At 40.4% G+C, this 22,500-nt stretch overlaps 1 protein-coding gene across 4 annotated transcripts in view; it reads right to left on the bottom strand.

The window, feature by feature from the left end:
• The window catches only part of clpxa (caseinolytic mitochondrial matrix peptidase chaperone subunit Xa), a 291,827-nt gene that overhangs the window by 69,319 nt on the left and 200,008 nt on the right, over positions 1-22,500 (bottom strand). The gene's annotated exons all lie outside the window — the stretch shown is intronic.

Raw genomic sequence — 22,500 nt, 5'->3', positions numbered from 1 at the left:
CCACTCTACGCTAACACTTCTACCTCTCCAGGATATGGACAGTTGTATGCTTTTGACACAGCGCAAGCTACTGAACTACAAAGAGGACAATTTCATTTATGTTAGGTAGAATGCCCAGAGGGGACTGGGCGGTCTAGTGGCCTGGAACCCCTACAGATTTTATTTTTTTTCTCCAGCCTTCTGGAGTTTTTTTTTTTGTTTTGTCTGTCCCCCCTGGCCATCGGCCCTTACTCCTTTTCTATGTTAACTAATGTTGTCTTATTTTAATTTTGTCTGTTATTTTTCTTTTCTTCATTATGTAAAGCACTTTAAGCTACTTTTTGTATGAAAATGTGCTATATAAATAAATGTTGTTATTGTTGTTGTTGAAGTACGCTTACAAAATAAAGCAAACTCTGCATGCAGTGAAAATGTACTTCTCCAGCTAGATTCCATGCTCAGAACCATCAACCCCTTCACTAAATCATACAAACACATGCATGAAAACGCTCAGTCCAATCCAAGAGCATCTGTACGAATGGTTTTCAAGGAAAACCCTGGGCAGGATTTACGACGTTACAATGCCACGACATTGCAGCGATTTTCGTCGGAGAAGATGGCGAAACGTCTGCCGAAAGGGACATTTGCATCTATCTCAGACGCAACTCCTGTAAACAGATTTCCACGCTCAATATGAATTACAAGCCTATGGTTTACCCACTTTTATTCCCTTACGGAGACATTGGCTAGCACAAAGATTTACAACATGTTCCCAATAAAAGAACCGCCAAGCGAATAAAGGCTTACTCAATGCCAATTTTGCATACAGATTAGCAATGAGGAATACATTAAGTATTTTCCACTCCATTGGCAAACTATTCCAGCAGTACGTCATAGATGCGTATGTTACAACAGAGAGCGCGCGTCTCAACTATCTCAGATTACATCAACAAGACCTGCGCGTGGAACAATACAATGTTTGAATACAGACGCACTGCAAGCAAACGCTGAAAATAACAACGTACTTGTAGGCAAAATGATCATATTACCATCCACATTTCCAGGAAGTCCAAGATACATGCAACAAAACTATCAGGATGCCATGGTCATAGTACGTAAATTCGGAAAGCCTGAATATTTATCACTTTCACATGTAATCCTACTTGGCTGGAAATTCTACATGCACACTGCGTCTTTCAAGAAGTATTTATTTCTACTTGATTTCTGAATTCCTTTCTCACTGTTTTCCATTCCTATTCATACACCGCCGTATGCTACGGCGGGCGTCGGCTAGTATTAATTATTACAATAAAATGTCACTCAGAAAAATGTTTGTTTGATTTCTATGTTCTATTTCTTTCATTTTGGAAATTCACCAGTTATAGATTCCCGGGCAACGCCGGGTACTCCTGCTAGTATGTATATTTTATATATATATATATATATATATATATATATAGAGAGAGAGAGAGAGAGAGAGAGAGAGAGAGAGTTAAGTCCATAAATATTTGGACAGAGACAACTTTTTTCTAATTTTGGTTCTGTACATTACCACAATGAATTTTAAATGAAACAACTCAGATGCAGTTGAAGTGCAGACTTTCAGCTTTAATTCAGTGGGGTCAACAAAACGATTGCATAAAAATGTGAGGCAACTAAAGCATTTTTTTAACACAATCCCTTCATTTCAGGGGCTCAAAAGTAATTGGACAAATTAAATAATTGGAAATAAAATGTTCATTTCTAATACTTGGTTGAAAACCCTTTGCTGGCAATGACAGCCTGAAGTCGTGAACTCATGGACATCACCAGATGCTGGGTTTCCTCCTTTTTAATGCTCTGCCAGGCCTTTACTGCAGCGGCTTTCAGTTGCTGTTTGTTTGTGGGCCTTTCTGTCCTAAGTTTAGTCTTCAACAAGTGAAATGCATGCTCAATTGGGTTAAGATCAGGTGAGTGACTTGGCCATTCAAGAATATTCCACTTCTCTGCTTTAATAAACTCCTGGGTTGCTTTGGCTGAATGTTTTGGGGTCATTGTCCATCTGTATCATGAAACGCCGCCCAATCAATTTGACTGCATTTAGCTGGATTTGAGTAGACAGTATGTCTCTGAACACCTCAGAATTCATTCGGCTGCTTCTGTCACATCATCAATAAACACTAGTGTCCCAGTGCCACTGGCAGCCATACACGCCCAAGCCATCACCCTGCCTCCACTGTGTTTTACAGATGATGTGGTATGCTTTGGATAATGAGCTGTTCCACGCCTTCTCCATACTTTTTTTTCTTGCCATCATTCTGGAAGAGGTTGATCTTGGTTTCATCTGTCCAAAGAATGTTTTTCAAGAACTGTGCTGGCTTTTTTAGATGTTCTTTAGCACACCAATCCAATCCAATTGTCATTGATCTATACGCATACTAAATCAACAGGACATACATTTAACTGGGACAATGTACAAGTAAAATTTAAGGTCAGTACTAAAAGTGCCAGAGAGCTGGCCGAATCTTGGCTATCAAATGAGAACGCCATCAACAGACACTTGGACATAAATCCAGCATATGCAAACTTAAGAAGAACATGTTCATAATAAATAAACTGTACACCCCCCGTCCTGATCACACTGACTTAGCCACGTAATTTTTTGCTATATATTGCCTTTGATTCTTGTAAGTCTAAGCATTATCCTCTGATGAAGACCCCTGGGAGGGGTTTAAAGCTCAGGAATACAAACTACTTTATGATACATGATTCATTTTTTTCTCCCTTTGTGGATCTCCAGCTGCAAATATGCAAACTGTATCACAGACCTTCTCTTCCATTCGTACAACCTTCGGGCAAGAAGCCCTCCAATGTATTAGACGATGGGAAACTTCAGCAATCCGTGAAGCACACAGCTATGAAAAACTCTTCTTCCTCCATAGTTGTATCAGGCATGATGTAACTTTGAAATGCTTACGATTCAAACCACCAATGAACACCCCGAAGATGTCAATCATGCAACAATTTACAAAACAAGTTTTATATGAATTTATTACGGAAACACACCACCAACGAAGCTTTTACAGATCTGAAACTACAAAGCAACGTTCTAAACTTTTCACAACATGCGGACAAACGATTACAGAGGAATGGACCAAACGGATCCAGGACACAGCTTCCAAAAACCGTATTTCTAAATGACATACACTCAACAAAAAATGGAATAAACTCACTGGAAATCAACATCCTAACAAACCCCAATCCAGAGAAAACAATCTATCCAAAAGACAGCTCTCCACCACAGAACACAATATTCTCTCCAGAGGATTAAAATTCAATTACAAAGACGCACCTGACATGAACTTCCTAGGTTCCTTGGAACACATCTTATTAACCAAAAAAATACCGACAGGAAATGCACAAGAAATAAGGTGCAACGTTGCCAGCCAGCTACACACAGGACAACCGACCACACATATTTCGGGAAGTGAACAGAAAGTTCTACGATCGCTACAGAATGACAACAGCATCATTATCACACCAGCCGACAAAGGAGGCACAACTGTCATCTTAGACAAAGAGCAATACACCACAACTATGGAAGAAATGCTTTGACACTAACACTTATGAACATGTGAGTAATGACCCAACGAAAACTACACTTAATAAAATAAACAATACTCTGACCAAACTCCGAAATAACAACCGCCTGAATACACAGAATTATTACAAAATGAAATCCAACGATGCTAACTGCCCTGAATTTTATGGACTCCCAAAAATACATAAAACACCACTGAAATTCAGACCAGTGGTCAGCCTAATAGGCGGACCATCTTACAACTTGTCAAAAAGACTTTTCCAGTTACTCAAACATTTAACTTATGACTCTGAATATTCGATAAACAGTGCTGAGTTGGCATTACAGCGCTTGAAAGATGTATCCATCGCCGAGGACGAGATCATGGTCTCATTTGACGTTGTGTCGCTATACACTATGATTCCGATTCATCTGGCCACAGAAACACTATTAATGAGACTGGAAAGTGACCCCACCATAGAGACAAGAACCAAACTGTCCATTAAAGACATAATGCACCTAATATCACTTTGCCAAAAAACTCACTTTCATTTCAACGGCAAATACTACACTCAGAAAGAAGGCATGCCAATGGGATCACCGTTATCAGGACTTCTAGCGGAACTGGCAATGCAGCGATTTGAAAACATGGCTCTATCCCAGTTCACACCCAAAATTTGGATACGCTATGCAGACGACACATTTGTCATACTGAAAAATGACCAGCTGAATGAATTCTACAATCACATCAACACAATATTCCCTGCAATCCAATTCACAATGGAAAAAGAAATGAATCAACACATCAGCATCCTGGACATCTACATCAAAAGAAATGACGCCACCCTGACCACAAGTGTTTCCCGTAAAGAATGCTATGCACACAAGATATTACACTTCACCAACAACCACCCAGTATCTCATAAACAGAGCTGTGTTAAAACTCTATTCAGAAGAGTCCACACCCATTGTAATACGAAGGAAACAAAAATGGATGAGAGACGCTATCTCTTCCATCTTTTCACTTCAAACGGATACTCAGAAACATTCATTAATCGGAGCTTACACAGAAGACGCCAAAAAAACTCAGCAAACAATCGAGTTGAATCAGAACCCTCACCCCACCTGGCACTCACTCCCTTATCACCACAAGGTGTCTGAAGGTACAGCACGCATCCTGGCCAAGTCAAGCGTCAGAATAGCACACAAACCCATGAACAATTTGCGCACGGCCCTCTTTAATGCTAAAAACAAGAAATCGACAGCAGAAACACAAAACACAGTTTATAGTATTCCATGCAGTTCTTGCTCAGCGGTATACATAGGACAAACTTCAAAAAAAATCGCAACGCCGTCAGAAGAAAGGACTCACTTTCATTGATCTATACGCATACTAAATCAACAGGACATACATTTAACTGGGACAATGTACAAGTAAAATTTAAGGCCAGTACTAAAAGTGCCAGAGAGCTGGCCAAATCTTGGCTATCAAATGAGAACGCCATCAACAGGGACTTGGACATAAATCCAGCATATGCAAACTTAAGAACAACATGTTCATAATAAATAAACTGTACACCCAATACTCCCCCCCCCCCCCAAATCCCCCCCCCCCCCGGATCACACTGACTTAGCAACCTCCTCCATGTAATTTTTTGCTATACATTGCCTTTGATTCTTGTAAGTCTTAAGCATTATCCACTGATGAAGACCCCTGGCAGGGGTTGAAAGCTCAGGAATAAAAAGTACTTTATGATACGTGATTCATTTTTTTCTTCCTTTGTGGATCTCCAGCTCCAAATAAATACAGTGCATCTGGAAAGTATTCACAGCGCATCACTTTTTTCCACATTTTGTTATGTTACAGCCTTATTCCAAAATGGATTAAATTCATTTTTTTCCTCAGAATTCTACACACAACACCCCATAATGACAATGTGAAAAAAGTTTACTTGAGGTTTTTGTAGTACTAGGGTGTTGTACCGTGTTAGCCATTATGAATGTAGAGAAAAGTCAAGCAAAATGACACATTTTATTGGCTAACTAAACAGATTACAATATGCAAGCTTTCGAGGCAACTCAGGCCCCTTCTTCAGGCAAGATGTAATCAATTACATATTGCATATTGTAATCTTTTTAGTTAGCCAATAAAAGGTGTCATTTTGCTTGGCTTTTCTCTTGAGGTTTTTGCAAATTTATTAAACATTAAAAAACTGAGAAATCACATGTACATAAGTATTCACAGCCTTTGCTCAATACTTTGTTGATGCACCTTTGGCAGCAATTACAGCCCCAAGTCTTTTTGAATATGATGCCACAAGCTTGGCACACCTATCCTTGGCCAGTTCCACCCATTCCTCTTTGCAGCACTTCTCAAGCTCCATCAGGTTAGATGGGAAGTGTTGGTGCACAGCCATTTTAAGATTTCTCCAGAGATGTTGAATCGGATTCAAGTCTGAGCTCTGGCTGGGCCACTTAAGGACATTCACAGAGTTGTCCTGAAGCCACTCCTTTGATATCTTGGCTGTGTGCTTAGGGTCGTTGTCCTGCTGAAAGATGAACCGTCGCCCCAGTCTGAGGTCAAGAGCACTTTAGAGCAGGTTTTCATCCAGGATGTCTCTGTACATTGCTGCAGTCATCTTTCCCTTTATCCAGACTAGTCACCCAGTCCCTGCCACTGAAAAACATCCCCACAGCATGATGCTGCCACACCATGCTTCACTGTAGGGATGGTATTGGCCTGGTGATGAGCGGTGCCTGATTTCTTCCAAACAGCATTCCTCCCACAGTCCAAAGACATGCTGGTTAGGTGGATTGGCGATTTTAAATTGGCCCTAGTGTGTGCTTGGTATGTGGGTGTGTTTGTGTGCGTCCTGCGGTGGGTTGGCACCCTGCCCGGGATTGGTTCCTGCCTTGTGCCCTGTGTTGGCTGGGATTGGCTCCAGCAGACCCCCGTGACCCTGTGTTCGGATTCAGCGGGTTGGAAAATGGATGGATGGATGGGTCTGAGAGTCCTTCAGGTGCCTTTTGGCAAACTCCAGGTGGGCTGCCATGTGCCTTTTACTAAGGAGTGGCTTCCATCTGGCCACTCTACCATACAGGCCTGATTGGTGGATTGCTGCAGAGATGGTTGTCCTTCTGGAAGGTTGTCCTCTCTCCACAGAGGACCTCTGGAGCTCTGACATAGTGACCATCGGGTTCTTGGTCACCTCCTTGACTAAGGCCCTTCTCTCCCGATCACTCAGTTTAGATGGTCAGCCAGCTCTAGGAAGAGTCCTGGTGGTTTCGAACTTCATCCACTTACGGATGATGGAGGCCACTGTGCTCATTGGGACCTTCAAAGCAGCAGAAATTTTTCTGTAACCTTCCCCAGATTTGTGCCTCGAAACAATCCTGTCCCGGAGGTCTACAGACAATTCCTTTGACTTCATGCTTGGTTTGTGCTCTGACATGAACTGTCAACTGTGGGACCTTATATAGACAGGTGTGTGCTTTTCCAAAAATGTCCAATCAACTGAATTTACCACAGGTGGACTCCAATTAAGCTGCAGAAACATCTCAAGGATGATCAGGGGAAACAGGATGCACTTGAGCTCAATTTTGAGCTTCATGGCAAAGGCTGTGAATACTTATGTACATGTGCTTTCTCAATTTTTTTATTTTTAATAAATTTGCAAAAATCTCAAGTAAACTTTTTTCATGTTATCATTATGGGGTGTTGTGTGTAGAATTCTGAGGAAAAAAATTAATTTAATCCATTTTGGAATAAGGCTGTAACTAGGGGTGGGCGGTATGACCAAAATTCTATATCACGGTATTTTTCTAAATTATCCCGGTTTCACGGTATTCAACGGTATTTTTTCCCCATGCATAAGTGGATGTTAACCACATTTTCCACTGCAATTACTGGCTAAGAATAACCTATTCCACTGTCAAGAGTATTGTACACTGTACAAATTTTTTTTTTAATGTGCACATAATTATTAATAGTTTTGCATTGCCCCATAAAGTGATAGTTTTCAAGGGGGTGGCACTAATGGTGAAGGTATCACATTGCATGAAAGATGCAGTCAAAATATAGAACCTTTTTATTGAACAAATTTTGCAAAAACAAACTATAATTTTGACAACATATTTTCAACCATACAAAGAGGCATTTAGACTTAGTAAAATATCCAGAAGTGCTTGTCAAAAATTGTATTGCACCCAATATGTCTTAGAAAAGGAATAAACAGTAAATATTTTTTGTAAACCAACTACACTTTCCGTTAATGTTAACAATCTCTGTCCACTGACACGTTAAAGTGACTTTTTAAACAACTTTATCATCATTAAACTGCATAATATTTAAACTAATAAATAATAACAATAAAATAAATAATAGTATTATTACTGATAGTTGCACTATTACTTCAAGACTTCAAGCCCAGGTGCATTACACAGTATTCACCAAATTAAAATAAAATAAAACAAGTGCAACTTGGTGATGACATCTTTACCAACTGAATCATCATTTAGGCAAACTGCATTAATATGGACCTTGCTTCAAGCTAAGCTATACTGGGAAGAAAAAAAACAAACTACATGTCGAGAACAAAGTCAACATTTCCACTTTATTCTCATAGTTTACTTCATAATTAAAGTAGAATGTCGTAAATTAAACTTCTTCCTAAAATCAATGTTTAATCAATTACTTAATTTACCCCGTCATAAATTAATGCAGCACATTAAATGCTTTGTGTTGCGTTCCCCGACCCAGTGGTTAATCACTATGCTTCTTAAACTGACTTCCTCCGCACTAAGAGAAGACAGCGATCACCATACAGAATCCATTCACTTCATGATATTCCTGCTTTCTGAAAATTTAGAATGCTAAGATAAATACTTGATATCATTTTCATGATGAAATGCATTAAAGCAGGTATTACACATGCACGGTAGTGCTGCTCCCTCGCAGTAAGGGGTCCCCAGGTGTATGTTCAGTGTAGAGAACATTTTGGCAGGTGTGACGAGGCTCCAAAAAACTGGATGTATGAATAGCTATCGCACAGGTTTAACTTAAATATTGTGTAAATGTTGGGTTTGTGATCTGCTGGTCGGAGACACTAACACAGAATTTAATGCATGTTCTTCTGAGCGGGCTATCTTTATTGCATGCATGATGTCTCTATCTGACATAGGCTACCAAAACCCCAGTTCCTATCCTTCCTTTTTCTTTCACCACATAACCAATCACCACGCGATAAACGTCTTTGTGAAATTAAAACTAGTTATAAACTTAGCCCACGGAGTGTTCAGTAAAAATATCTTCGTTATACATGTTTAATTATGCCATCCATTCAGAGTTGCGCCCATCTCTGAACGAGTCGCCAGCACATCGAAGGATGAATACAAGCTAAACATACACTAGCAGGGTCAATATAGCACAACAAAACCCCACATCCTACATGACTTTGAAAGGAAACTGAAGCGCCGAGTAAACCCACCAGAAAAACATGCAAATGCAAGGCAGGCACGCCGCCGTGCCCCCATATGATTAATGCATGCTTTAATGCATTTCACCATGAAAATTATATTAAGTATTTATTTTAGCATTCTAAATGTTCAGAGAGTAGGAAGATCATGAAGTTAATGTACTCTTGACTACAGATCGCTGCCGGCACCTCCTCTTAGTGCAAGAAGAAGTCAGTTTAAGAATCACTTAACACAAAGCATTTAATGTGCTATACGTATAATTTATGACGGGGTTTGAGAAAATCTAGTAAATTAAATATTCATTTTACAATGAAGTTTAGTTTACGATGTTCTACTTTAATGACAAATTACGAGAATAAAGTCAACATGTCGACTTTAATCTTGACATAAACGGCGAGAATAAAGTCAACATGTCGTCACACTATTACACAGTACCCGGGTACATTACACTGTATTGAAAACAAATAAAACAAGTACAACTTGGCTTGCAATATTATCCAGTAGTATAGAAACAGTATTTACACATCTGACCTTTTAAAACTAAAGTATCTCTAGGCTCTCTGTCCATTTTCACCACGCAGCATTCCTATGCTACCGTCCACTATTTGGTGGTGTAGCAGTGAAAAAGAGCCCTAGTGCAACAGATCTGTGTTTAGCGGTGTAGCAGTGAAAAAGGTCCCCACTTGAACAGTTTCCCGCTGCGCCACGTTCCGAACGTCGTTTAGGCAATTTAAACCGGTGTTGCGGTATAAGAAAAATCCATATCATAAAAAAAATAAAAAACGGTTTTCGGAATGAACCAGTATACCGCCCAGCACTAGCTGTAACATAACAAAATGTGGAAAAAGTGATGCGCTGTGAATACTTTCCGGATGCACTGTATGTATGTATGTGTGTGTGTATATATATATATATATATATATATATATATATATATATATACAGTGGTGTGAAAAACTATTTGCCCCCTTCCTGATTTCTTATTCTTTTGCATGTTTGTCACACAAAATGTTTGTGATCATCAAACACATTTAACCATTAGTCAAATATAACACAAGTAAACACAAAATGCAGTTTTTAAATGGTGGTTTTTATTATTTAGGGAGAAAAAAAAATCCAAACCTACATGGCCCTGTGTGAAAAAGTAATTGCCCCCTGAACCTAATAACTGGTTGGGCCACCCTTAGCAGCAATAACTGCAATCAAGCGTTTGCGATAACTTGCAATGAGTCTTTTACAGCGCTCTGGAGGAATTTTGGCCCACTCATCTTTGCAAAATTGTTGTAATTCAGCTTTATTTGAGGGTTTTCTAGCATGAACCGCCTTTTTAAGGTCATGCCATAGCATCTCAATTGGATTCTGTTCAGGACTTTGACTAGGCCACTCCAAAGTCTTCATTTTGTTTTTCTTCAGCCATTCAGAGGTGGATTTGCTGGTGTGTTTTGGGTCATTGTCCTGTTGCAGCACCCAAGATCGCTTCAGCTTGAGTTGACGAACAGATGGCCGGACATTCTCCTTCAGGATTTTTTGGTAGACAGTAGAATTCATGGTTCCATCTATCACAGCAAGCCTTCCAGGTCCTGAAGCAGCAAAACAACCCCAGACCATCACACTACCACCACCATATTTTACTGTTGGTATGATGTTCTTTTTCTGAAATGCTGTGTTCCTTTTACGCCAGATGTAACGGGACATTTGCCTTCCAAAAAGTTCAACTTTTGTCTCATCAGTCCACAAGGTATTTTCCCAAAAGTCTTGGCAATCATTGAGATGTTTCTTAGCAAAATTGAGACGAGCCCTAATGTTCTTTTTGCTTAACAGTGGTTTGCGTCTTGGACATCTGCCATGCAGGCTGTTTTTGCCCAGTCTCTTTCTTATGCTGGAGTCGTGAACACTGACCTTAATTGAGGCAAGTGAGGCCTGCAGTTCTTTAGACGTTGTCCTGGGGTCTTTTGTGACCTCTCGGATGAGTCGTCTCTGCGCTCTTGGGGTAATTTTGGTCGGCCGGCCACTCCTGGGAAGGTTCACCACTGTTCCATGTTTTTGCCATTTGTGGATAATGGCTCTCACTGTGGTTCGCTGGAGTCCCAAAGCTTTAGAAATGGCTTTATAACCTTTACCAGACTGATAGATCTCAATTACTTCTGTTCTCATTTGTTCCTGAATTTCTTTGGATCTTGGCATGATGTCTAGCTTTTGAGGTGCTTTTGGTCTACTTCTCTGTGTCAGGCAGCTCCTATTTAAGTGATTTCTTGATTGAAACAGGTGTGGCAGTAATCAGGCCTGGGGGTGGCTACGGAAATTGAACTCAGGTGTGATACACCACAGTTAGGTTATTTTTTAACAAGGGGGCAATTACTTTTTCACACAGGGCCATGTAGGTTTGGATTTTTTTTCTCCCTAAATAATAAACACCATCATTTAAAAACTGCATTTTGTGTTTACTTGTGTTATATTTGACTAATGGTTAAATGTGTTTGATGATCAGAAACATTTTGTGTGACAAACATGCAAAAGAATAAGAAATCAGGAAGGGGGGCAAATAGTTTTTCACACCACTGTATATATATATATATATATATACACACACATATATAGTCACACTTGGGTCACAGATTTGCACATAAACACAGGAGGTTGTAGAGACAGGAACTTTATTCAAGCACTGCATATAAACATGTCTCTTTTTCAAAAGTTTAAACATGCTCCTTGACAAGACGGAGATGACAGTTCCATCTCACAATTAAAAGAAGGCAAACATATCTTCCTCTTCAAAGGAGTGCGTGTCAGGAGCAGGGAAGGTCAGAGAGAGAAAAGCAAACAATCAAAAACTGACAGGTGCTGTTCGGACTTTTAATTATGTGAACTACCGCGCGGATCAGCGTGATAGATTGGCCACTATTAAGGCCAGCAAGCAAGGGAGCAATGTGAAGGTAGCCTTTCAGCGTTTTTAACCAGTAGGGGTGCGATCAGCCTCCCAGCTCAAACCCCCTTTATTCACATTTTCGTGAATCAAGCGACATTCCAAACCAGGCTCAAACAAGCGTGACAGGACATCAGCATTAATATGTTCAGAGTCGTGTCAATGCCTCACTGTAAAGCTGCAAGGTTGCAAACCCAAAAACTACCTCATGAGACGAGAGTTCGTTTCCTTCTGACAGTATAACCACTGAAGTGGAGCGTGATCTGTCACTAATGTGAAATTTCGACCCCATAAATAATAACGAAGCGCTTCCACAGCCCATTTTATTGCCAAGCATTCTTTTTCAATAGTCGAATAATTACGCTCTCTAGGAAGCAATTTCCTACTCAAAAATGTGATAGGGTACTCTTCCCTATCAAAAACCTGAGACAGGATGGCACCTACACCAAATGGGATTCTAGTAAATGAATAAAGTCTGTCAGGAGTCACAAATGCGTTTTTTTCGCAACTGTCAGCCTCAAGAGACACCTGCCAGTAACCTTTTGTGAGATCCAGTGTGGAGATATAGGATGCCTGACCCAGTTTTTCCAACAGTTCGTCAACACAGGGCATTGGATAAGCATCAAATTTTGAGACTTTATTTAAGCGCCTGAAATCGATACAGAAGCGAACCAAGCCATCTTGTTGTGAGACTAATATGACCGGACTGCACCAGTCACTTGTACTATCACAAATTACACCCAATGCCAGCATCTTTTTGACTTCCTCACGCACAATATTCTATTGTGCTTCCGGAATCCGATACAGGCACATCTGCACCCTAACACCGGGTTCAGTAGTGATTTTATGTTCTGCAAGATTAGTCACACCTGGCAAGTCTGAAAAAACATCACTGTTCCGTTCAATCAAAGATAACAACTCTGTCTTTTGCGAGTCAGTCAAATCGTCACCAATGGCAACATCAGTCTGAGAAGACAGCAGTCAAAGAAGTGTACCCCCCACTGCGGGTCATGCCATTCCTTCAAGAGATTAACATGTAAAATCTGGAATGGTTTGCGCTGGCCTGTTATTCTAACCTTGTAATTTACCAGCCCCATAAGTTCCTCAATAATGGCAGGGCCCTGCCATTTCTCTAGGAATTTGTGCGGATCTGTTGGAATCAGTACCAGAATACGATCACCAGGTTTAAATTCACGGAACTTACAGCATCTATCATAAAGACATTTCTGAGTTTCCTGCTCACGTCGCTGATGCTCCACACCAATAGAAGAAAGTTTAGAAATTCTTTATTGCAATGAAATTACCCGATCTGCAAAGCTCGGCCCGTGTGCTGTTGTCCCGAATCCTGTCCATTCCTCTTGTACAACATCCAAGACGCCTCGCGGACGCCTGCCAAACAACAACTCGAATGGACTCAAGCCAGTGGATGCCTGCGGCGATTCTCGCACCGCAAACATAATAAAGACTTTGGATCATCATGAGCAACTTGCCTGATCATCTGTTTTAAAGTTTTGTTAAATCGTTCAGTCAAACCATTCGTCTGTGGATGGTAAACAGTGGTACTCAATTTCTTAATAGCAAAGCTGTCACACAATTGTTTCATCACTCGAGAAGTAAACCGTGTGCCCTGATCAGTTAAAATTTCTCTAGGGATCCTGCCTTGTGTCCTGTGTTGGCTGGGATTGGCTCCAGCAGACCTCTGTGACCCTGTGTTCAGATTCAGCGGGTTGGAAAATGGATGGATGGATGAATCTTGCACAAAGCTTTGGCTACAGTGGAGGAATTGACTTTTTTCAAAGCGGCCACTTCTGGATATTGCGTTGCATAGTCAATCAACACAAGCATATATTGATACCCATTTCTAGTCTTACTATATCTAATCCCACCAGTTGGAAAGGGACTACCAAAATAGGCATAGGAGAAAAGGAAGCCCGAGGAGGTTTATAAGCAGAGACGATTTGACAATCAGGACAAGTAGTACAGAATCGCTCCACATCTTTCCCCATATTCAGCCAGTAAAATCGTTTTCTAGTCTTATCAGTCCCCAGGTGCCCACCCAAGATGTGAGAGTGAGCTAATTGCAAAAGAATGTCCCTATGTATTTCAGGTACAACTAACTGTTCAATAAATTCCCCGACTAAATGATCTGATATCACTCTAAAAAGGCAGTCGTCTTTCTCAAGAAAGTGCGGGGTTTTTAAGCCCCCGGATGCACGCTCTTGGTAATAGGAGTCACTAGCAGAGCGAGCCTGTTTAAATGCATATTCTAATGAGCTATCGGCATGCTGCAAGCGCAGAAAATCGGTCTGCTCGCCAGTACTCGGTTCTTGTTCGGAGGCATTTGCAAGTTGAGAAGTTGTAGATGGGCCAGACAGCCGCTCCGGGAAATTGGGGGAGGGGGTGTCACCCTCGGCCTCACTGGAGAGATTGGGTTCAATATCTAGTCTGGGCTCGAGAACTTCCCCAACAGCCACTTCGGGTTCAATATTTAAACAGGGCTCGAGATTTTCCCCAACAGCCAGTTCGTCCTCTTCCCCCTCGCTAAGCTTGACACGGGGCTCACTGACTGGCGTCTGACATTTGGTCATGAGTCTAGGAAAAAGGGCACGCCTCCTGCCGATCAGTAAGGGCCAGGAGAAGGAGTCTGAAACGACAGACCAAACTTTAAAATGTCGACCCTTCTAGGAATAAGAATATACATGATCTAAGAAAATTTCTTTGTTCATGTTTTGCAGATAAATTTCGTGTAAAGTGTGATACTTTTGATCATAGGGATTTGTATCCATTATTGGCTGAATAATTTCTACTATGTCCGATCATTTAACTATTTTGATTCTATGTTGCATCGCTTATCCGTTATCATAAATATACACCTACACAAATTGTGGTGTATTCGAAATTAAACTTGTTGAAGCTTTAATTGTAGTGGGACCACAGATTCTCATAGCGTATGGTCCTGAATCGTGTAAGTCTATGATGATTGTAGACTGAAATTTTGCCTGTAGTGTTTGTGGATTGCACTTTCACCAAACAACAAATCTTTTAATTCTCGTGGATACACCTCTTCATTGGGAGGCAACACTACTTTAACCTGATGGCAACAGGAATTAGCCGATCTACAAGTCCCCGACTTAAACTTTAAAGCCTTACAATATCTACATACTTCTGACATATCAACTATGTCCATAAACTGAATCTCATTTTGCTGTTCCGTTATTTCAGCAAGTAATAATTTCCATTTGTTTGTGCTAATGCGATCTTTATTATCTTTTTTTGATACTTTCGAATTTTCCTACTTTCAAATTCTTTAACTTATGTATTGCACCTTTTTTTTTTGTGCCTTTTGATTTCCACTGCTTTCATAATCTCTAACCTGCTCTGCATGTGTATCGCATCAATGTTTTTGAACGTCATTATGAAGTCGTTTTTATTTCTGACCTGGATTTGACCTACAAGCTTTTCAATTCCACTTGGTCCAGGCTGATTATTACTTTCCTTAATTTGCAGATAGAGTATTACTGTTATTTTGTGCATCCTTTTTTGCTTTCTTTTCTCTCCCCAATGCTTTCATGTCTCTTTTCGACGCGGTGCTCTATCTTCTTTGCTTAGTCATTCATGTGCCATCTAGAACGTAGTGCTGGGCGGTATGACCAAAATTCTATATCACGGTATTTTTCAAAATTATACCGGTTTCATGGTATTGGACGGTATTTTTTTCCCCCATGCATGAGTGGATGTTAACCACATTTTCCACTGCAATTACTGGCTAAGAATTAACCTATTCCATTGTCATGAGAATTGTACATTGTACAAAAAAACATTTTAATGTGCACACAAGTATTAATACAGGTTTGCCTGGCCCCATAAAGTGATAGTTTTCAACGGGGAAGCACTAATGAAGAGAAGGAATCACATTGCATGACAGATGCAGTCAAAATATACAGCCTTTTTATTGAACAAAGTTTGCAAACAACTTAAATTAAAATTTTGACAACGTATTTTCAACCATCCAAAGAGGCATTTTCACAGTAACATATCCAGAGGTGCTTGTCAAAAGTTGTATTGCACTGAACATGTCTTAGAAAAGGAATAAATAGTACATATTTTTTGTAAACCAACTACACTTTGTTAATGTTAACAATCTCTGTCTACTGACACGTTAAAGTGACTTTTTAAACAACTTTACCATCATTAAACTGCATAATATTTAAACTAATAAATAATAACAATAAATAATAGTGCAACTTCCAGTAATAATACTATTATTTCCAAGACTTCAAAGCCCAGGTGCATTACACAGTATTCACCAAATTAAAATAAAATAAAACAAGTGCAACTTGCTGATGACATCTTTACCAACTGAACCATCATTAAGGCAAACTGCATTAATATGGACCTTGCTTCAAGCTAAGCTATATACATAAATAATCCATATTACTAACCGAGAATGGTAAACTGGATGGACGCAGGGACATCCGGCCATGGGCCGTGGACGCAAAAGACGTACTGCGCAGGCGCCCCCACAAAACCCCCCTTCCAAGCAACGGAAACCGGATGGAATGCAACGTAAAATAAGAAATGAGGCGCCCATAGCACACAGAAAAAAGGAGTCAGACGCTGGTGCCGCACGAAGCCCATGGCACACGAAACGGAACACACACAAAGAAGAGAATTGAGACCAACGACACACAAAGCCCCCCTCCAGTAACTGAAATAAGAAATGAGGCGACGCGCCCCTAGAACACCAAAAAGAAAGGAGTCAGACGCAAGCGCCACATAGCACACGAAACGGTACGCACACAAAGAAGAGGATTCAGACCCACGACACACAAACACCCCCTCCACTAACAGAGATAAAAAAAAGTGAGGCAACGCGCCCCTAGCACACAAAAAAAAAAAGAAGTCAGACGCGAGCGCCACACAAACCCCATTGGACACGAAACGGGACAGACTACGGACATAGCACACGAAACATACACAAAAAGGAGAATTCGGACCCACGACCACACTAACATAAATAAGAAATGAGACACAAAGCCCCATTACTGAACGAACCGTCCGTATTAAACATACGTCATCTGAACACATTCAAATTATGCAGCATAGGTCGATCTCATTACACTGATGCACTATTAACCGTTCAACCACAGAAAAGGCTCCATATTAACTGAGTGCGATCCTCCTTATTACTTATCCATATTTCTAACGCTGAAGAACAAACAAGTCATGAATTCACGATCACGGGTACAAAACGATACGGCTCGAGTGACGGGACCAAACACACGAACCCGCATGAAAAAAAACAATACACGTCGGCGCCTACAACGCGCTTCTGAAACCCCGGAAGAAAAAATGTCTCGGCTCCAAAAACGCAAAGCTCAACTAACACAGTTACAGAAACGAGCGCAGATGGACATACACAATGAACGTAGACGCATGCAGCGCGCGTCTGAAAGTGCTGCCTGTTCAAAGTGCTGCATCGAAACAGGCACGGGTTCAAAACGAAACACCTCCCATCTCAGACATACAGAAACGGCAGCGAAGGGACAAAATAAATAAACGCAGACGTCTACAACGCGCATCTGAAATGCCAGAAAACAAGCAGGCAAGACTCCAAAAACAGAAAGCTCAACTGACCGACATACAAAAACGGGCAAGGCTCAATACAAACAATGCACACCGTAAACTACAACGGGCTTCTCACACAGCACAGGCAAATCGATTACAGCTCCAAAACACGACGTCCCAAATACTGGACATACAACGACGCGCCTCTCAAACGGCACAAGCAAAAGATACACGTCACGGACATCAACGACAGACACCTGCTAAACGCTTACGCCAGTTAGCTGACAACGCGTTCAATAATGAGTCCACTATTCAGGAAAATTCATTGGGATTAATGAATGTCATTTGCAATCATTGTCATTCACTTAACTTCCCTGAAGAAACAACTGGCAATACAAGTAATGAATTTACACGTTGTTGTCAAAAGGGTCAAATTAGACTGCCTCCTTTACATTCATATCCTGAATATCTACAGAAGCTTCTAACTAACGATGTACCTGAAAGTTAAAACTTTATGAACTGCATTAGATCCTACAAATCGCTATCCACTATGAACATGAACAGTAGCAATGCACGCGACATCCGTCTTGCAAAACTGTTAATTATTGATGAATGTACAATGGCATCCAGTCACTTACTCAACACCATTGATAAACTTCTACAAACGTTGATGAATAATAATATTCCCTTTGGAGGAAAGGTACTTTTATTAGGAGGAGATTTTAGACAATGCTTGGCTATTGTTCCACATGCCATGCACTCAGCTATTGTTCAGTCCACCTTAAAATACGCAGACAATTGGCATCGCTTTCAAAAGATAGTTAGTACAAAACATTCGATGTCCAGATCCAGATTATAACAATTGTTTATTACAACTGGGAGATGGTACACTCACCAATACAGATGGACTTCACCCAGATATTATTACAATTCCTCAAGCCTTTATCTGCGACGACTTAGTTACGGAGATATTTGGAACAGCAATCTCATTAGACCAAATACCCCTTTTAACACAACACACTATATTATGTCCAAAAAATATTAATGTGGATCACATAAATAACCAAAGTCATTGCATTACTTCCTGGAGAGACACAACTCTTTCTAAACTCTGACAAAGTTGACTCTGAAGACGACAATGACCATCTTCATTTCCCCTTAGAATATTTAAACAGTATTAACCAAGCCAGATTACCACGACACAATCTTAGCCTTAAAAATGGAACAATAATCATGCTATTAAGAAACCTTAACACTAAACAGGGTTTATGCAATGGCACGCGTTTGGTTATCAACACCATGCCACACAATGTTATTCAAGCGACAGTTCTAACAGGATCACATGCTAACAATACTGTTCCGATTCCTACAATTGACCTTACAAGTTCTGACCTGGAATTACCTTTTACACTTAAACGGCGACAGTTCCCCATTAAACCTGCATTTGCCATGACCATCAACAAATCACAAGGACAAACCATGGACAAGGTTGGCATCTACCTCTCTGAACCCGTTTTTGGACATGGACAACTTTATTTGCTTCCTATATGTGTCATCTACACCTTCACACTATGCTACATCTCATTCATACATCACGCTCTTTGTAATTTCACAACACCAGGGGTTGGCGAGCGAAGCGAGCAGGGGGCAGAGCCCCCTAGTAAAACTACAACTTGCATTTATAATACTATTTGTGGTAAAGCCCTACGGAAGCGTATTAGGGCCACGGTGAAGAAGAAAAAAACGGACACAGTGAAGAAAAAGAAAAAAAAAAACTATATGTCGAGATTAAAGTCGACATTTCCACTTTATTTTGTCATTAAAGTAGAATTACGTAAACTAAACTTCATCCTAAAATCAATGTTTAATTTGCTAGATTTTCTCAAACCCCGTCATAAGTTAATGTAGCACATTAAATGCTCTGTGTTAAGTGTTCCCTGACCCAGTTGTTAATCGATACACGCTTCTTAAACTTACTTCCTCTGCACTAAGAGGAGTCAACGGCAGTGATCGGCGCACAGAATACATTCACTTCATGATATTCCTGCTCTCTGAAAATGTAGAATGTAGATTAACATGGCTCGGGGAACACTTAACACAAAGCATTTAATGTGCTACATAACTTATGATGGGGTTTGAGAAAATCTAGTAAATTAAATATTCATTTTAAGATGAAGTTAAGTTTACGATGTTCTACTTTAAATGACAAATTACGAGAATAAAGTCAACATGTCGACTTTATTCTCGTCATAAGTGTCGAGATTAAAGTGGAAATGTCGTCACACTATTACACAGTACCCAGGTACATTACACAGTATTGGGGGAAAAAAAAACAAACAAAAAAAACAAAGCAAGTACAACTTGGCTTGCAGTATTACCCAGTAGTATAGAAACAGTATTCACACATTTGAACTTAATGGTCCACATCTGACCTTTTAAAACCAAAGTATCTCCAGACAACAGACACGGCTCCTTTATTTGGCAAAAATTTTACTGTGTCATCATGTTCAACTTTATCGTCTGCTACAGCTTCAGTTTCAGAATGTTCTCTGTCCATTTTCACCGTTCAATACCTCCACTACTGCATGTACTCCATTGCACTCGTGTTTAGCGGTGCAGCAGTGAAAAAGGGGGTAAACCAGTGTTGCGGTATAAGAAAAATCCATATCATAACAAAAATAAAAAAACAGTTTTTGTTATGAACCAATATACCGCCCAGCACTACAAGAACGTGTAACATTTTTAAGAGCTGAGAGCACATGCAGTGTGTCTGCCAAAAGCATTCCAACAACTGTGAGGTTAGATGTCCGTGAACTTTTTTTAAATTGTAAGCAGGTTGTGACGTGCAAAAGTCACCGTCTTACAGGTCTTGCTTCCTAAGGTTGTAATGTCTAGTCTTGCATGACGTCAAAATGTCTCTCCGAGACGATCACATCTCGACCCAAGTATTTTTTTAGAAAGACAGATGATAAGAGGAATAGATGGATATTGTCATGCACGTACGAGTAGGAGGACATTGTATGGACCAAGCGAAGGTAATTCCACACCAGGCCAGGGGGTGGAGGGGTGCACTCAACCTTCTCCCGTTATCTCTGCAGACAAGCCACAGGAAAACCTGTCTGACTCATCATTGATGATGTCACTTCTGGTTCAGGTGCCTAGGATGACGTCGCTTCTGGTTCCAGCACCACGACTGATATCAGAAGGAGGTCACTTCTGGTTCCCCTACGTCACTACGGTTTGACTACTTAAAACTGCCATCTTTACAAACCCTCATCAGTTCATGTATGGACTCTAACAGAGACATTTCTGTCAAAAAACCAAACCCACTGCAGCCAGAGAAAATATACTGGTGGCTGCCCCAAACTTCAAGGTGTTGAATCTGAACTTTTCACTATATATATATATATATATATATATATATATATATATATATATATACACACACACCTGCAAAATACACTTGACTTGAGCATTCATAGTATTCATCCTCTTTCTCTGTATGTTTAGCATTTGTTTGCTCAGAGGTTGATGTGCTCTTCCTTACTCCACCCTAACGGCCCGCTGCTTCTCTTGTTTTGTCGGCATCTTTTTGCATTAAAACTGATTAAGTTAGTTTTTGTGCTGCAACTACTTAGTACGTTTTCTTTAATTTTTCACTTAATCTGGCACTTAAGTCTTTAATCTTCCTCAAGAATGATTAACGAAAGTGGTAGGGAATGAGAACGGCGCCCGTACGCATACGCCGCACGGCCGCCCTGCTGCGCGTTGCCTAAAGTTGATTCTACAATAAACTAAAATAAAAATAAAAAGAGTAATAAAATCATCACCCCGAAAGCGGATAGTAGACGTCACGCTGTATATGTGTACCAAATTTCAAGTCAAACGGTGAAACGGTTTGCGAGCTACAGGTGATTTCAAATCCTGGACAGACAAACGAACAGCCACGGTAGCATATTATAGAAGAAGATATATCTATACATATTAATAAAAGGCAAAGCTCTCACTGACTCACTAACTGACTCATCACTAATTCTCGAACTTCCCGTGTAGGTGGAAGGCTGAAATTTGGCAGGCTCATTCCTTACAGCTTACTTACAAAAGTTAGGCAGGTTTCATTTCGAAATTCTACGCGTAATGGTCATAACTGGAACATGTTTTTTGTCCAAATACTCTAATGGAGGAGGCGGAGTCACGTATCGTGTCATCACGCCTCCTACGTAATCACGTGAATTAAAAACAAGGAAGAGATTTACAGCACGAGTCAAACGCGGGAACGAAGGTAAATGACGTTAATTTTTGAGTGTCTTTTAATACTGTGTAAGCATACATATTAACACATGTGCAATTAAACGTGTACATTTACGGGGTGATTTCTCAGGCTTAAAAGCTCGCCTTTTATCAAACGCGGGAACAAAGGTAAATGACGTTGTTCACTGTCTTTTAATACTGTGTAAGCATACATATTAACACATGTGCAATTAAACGTGTGCATTTACGGGGTGATTTCTCAGGCTTAAAAGCTCGCCTTTTACTAAAAAGGTAAATGCAAAACTATTTTCAATCATTCTATGATCTGCTTCTCACAACTGAAGGCACCGTGGCTGATATTACCTCACTTCCTGGCCAACCATAAGCGTTACCTGGTAGGTAACCAGCCACTCACTTCACTCCCTTACGGGAATCGAACCTCGGACGTCAGCGCTAAAGGCAAACCCCTAAAATTGCGCCACGGCGTGTGGTTCGTTTATTTGACAACATGTAGATTGGGGTAATTACATTCACGGCATTCGTAGTCTGATTCACAATCTGATTGTATGGGTGGTTACCTACCAGGTAACGCTTATGGTTGGCCACCAAGTCAGGTCAAAGTGATCACTCGAGTGAAGGCAGCTTCACAAAAAACAGATCCTTAACAAACTGTTATTAGTATATTTTCCCTCAATTTAAAAAGGTTTTCTTTTCTTAATAAAAATTTAAAAGCGGTACTTCGCCA

This window comes from Erpetoichthys calabaricus, chromosome 17 (genome assembly GCF_900747795.2).
Source record: "Erpetoichthys calabaricus chromosome 17, fErpCal1.3, whole genome shotgun sequence".
Classification (NCBI taxonomy): Eukaryota; Metazoa; Chordata; class Cladistia; order Polypteriformes; family Polypteridae; genus Erpetoichthys; species Erpetoichthys calabaricus.
Note: the sequence above shows the minus strand (reverse complement) of the source record. Positions and strands in the feature narration are given on the sequence as shown.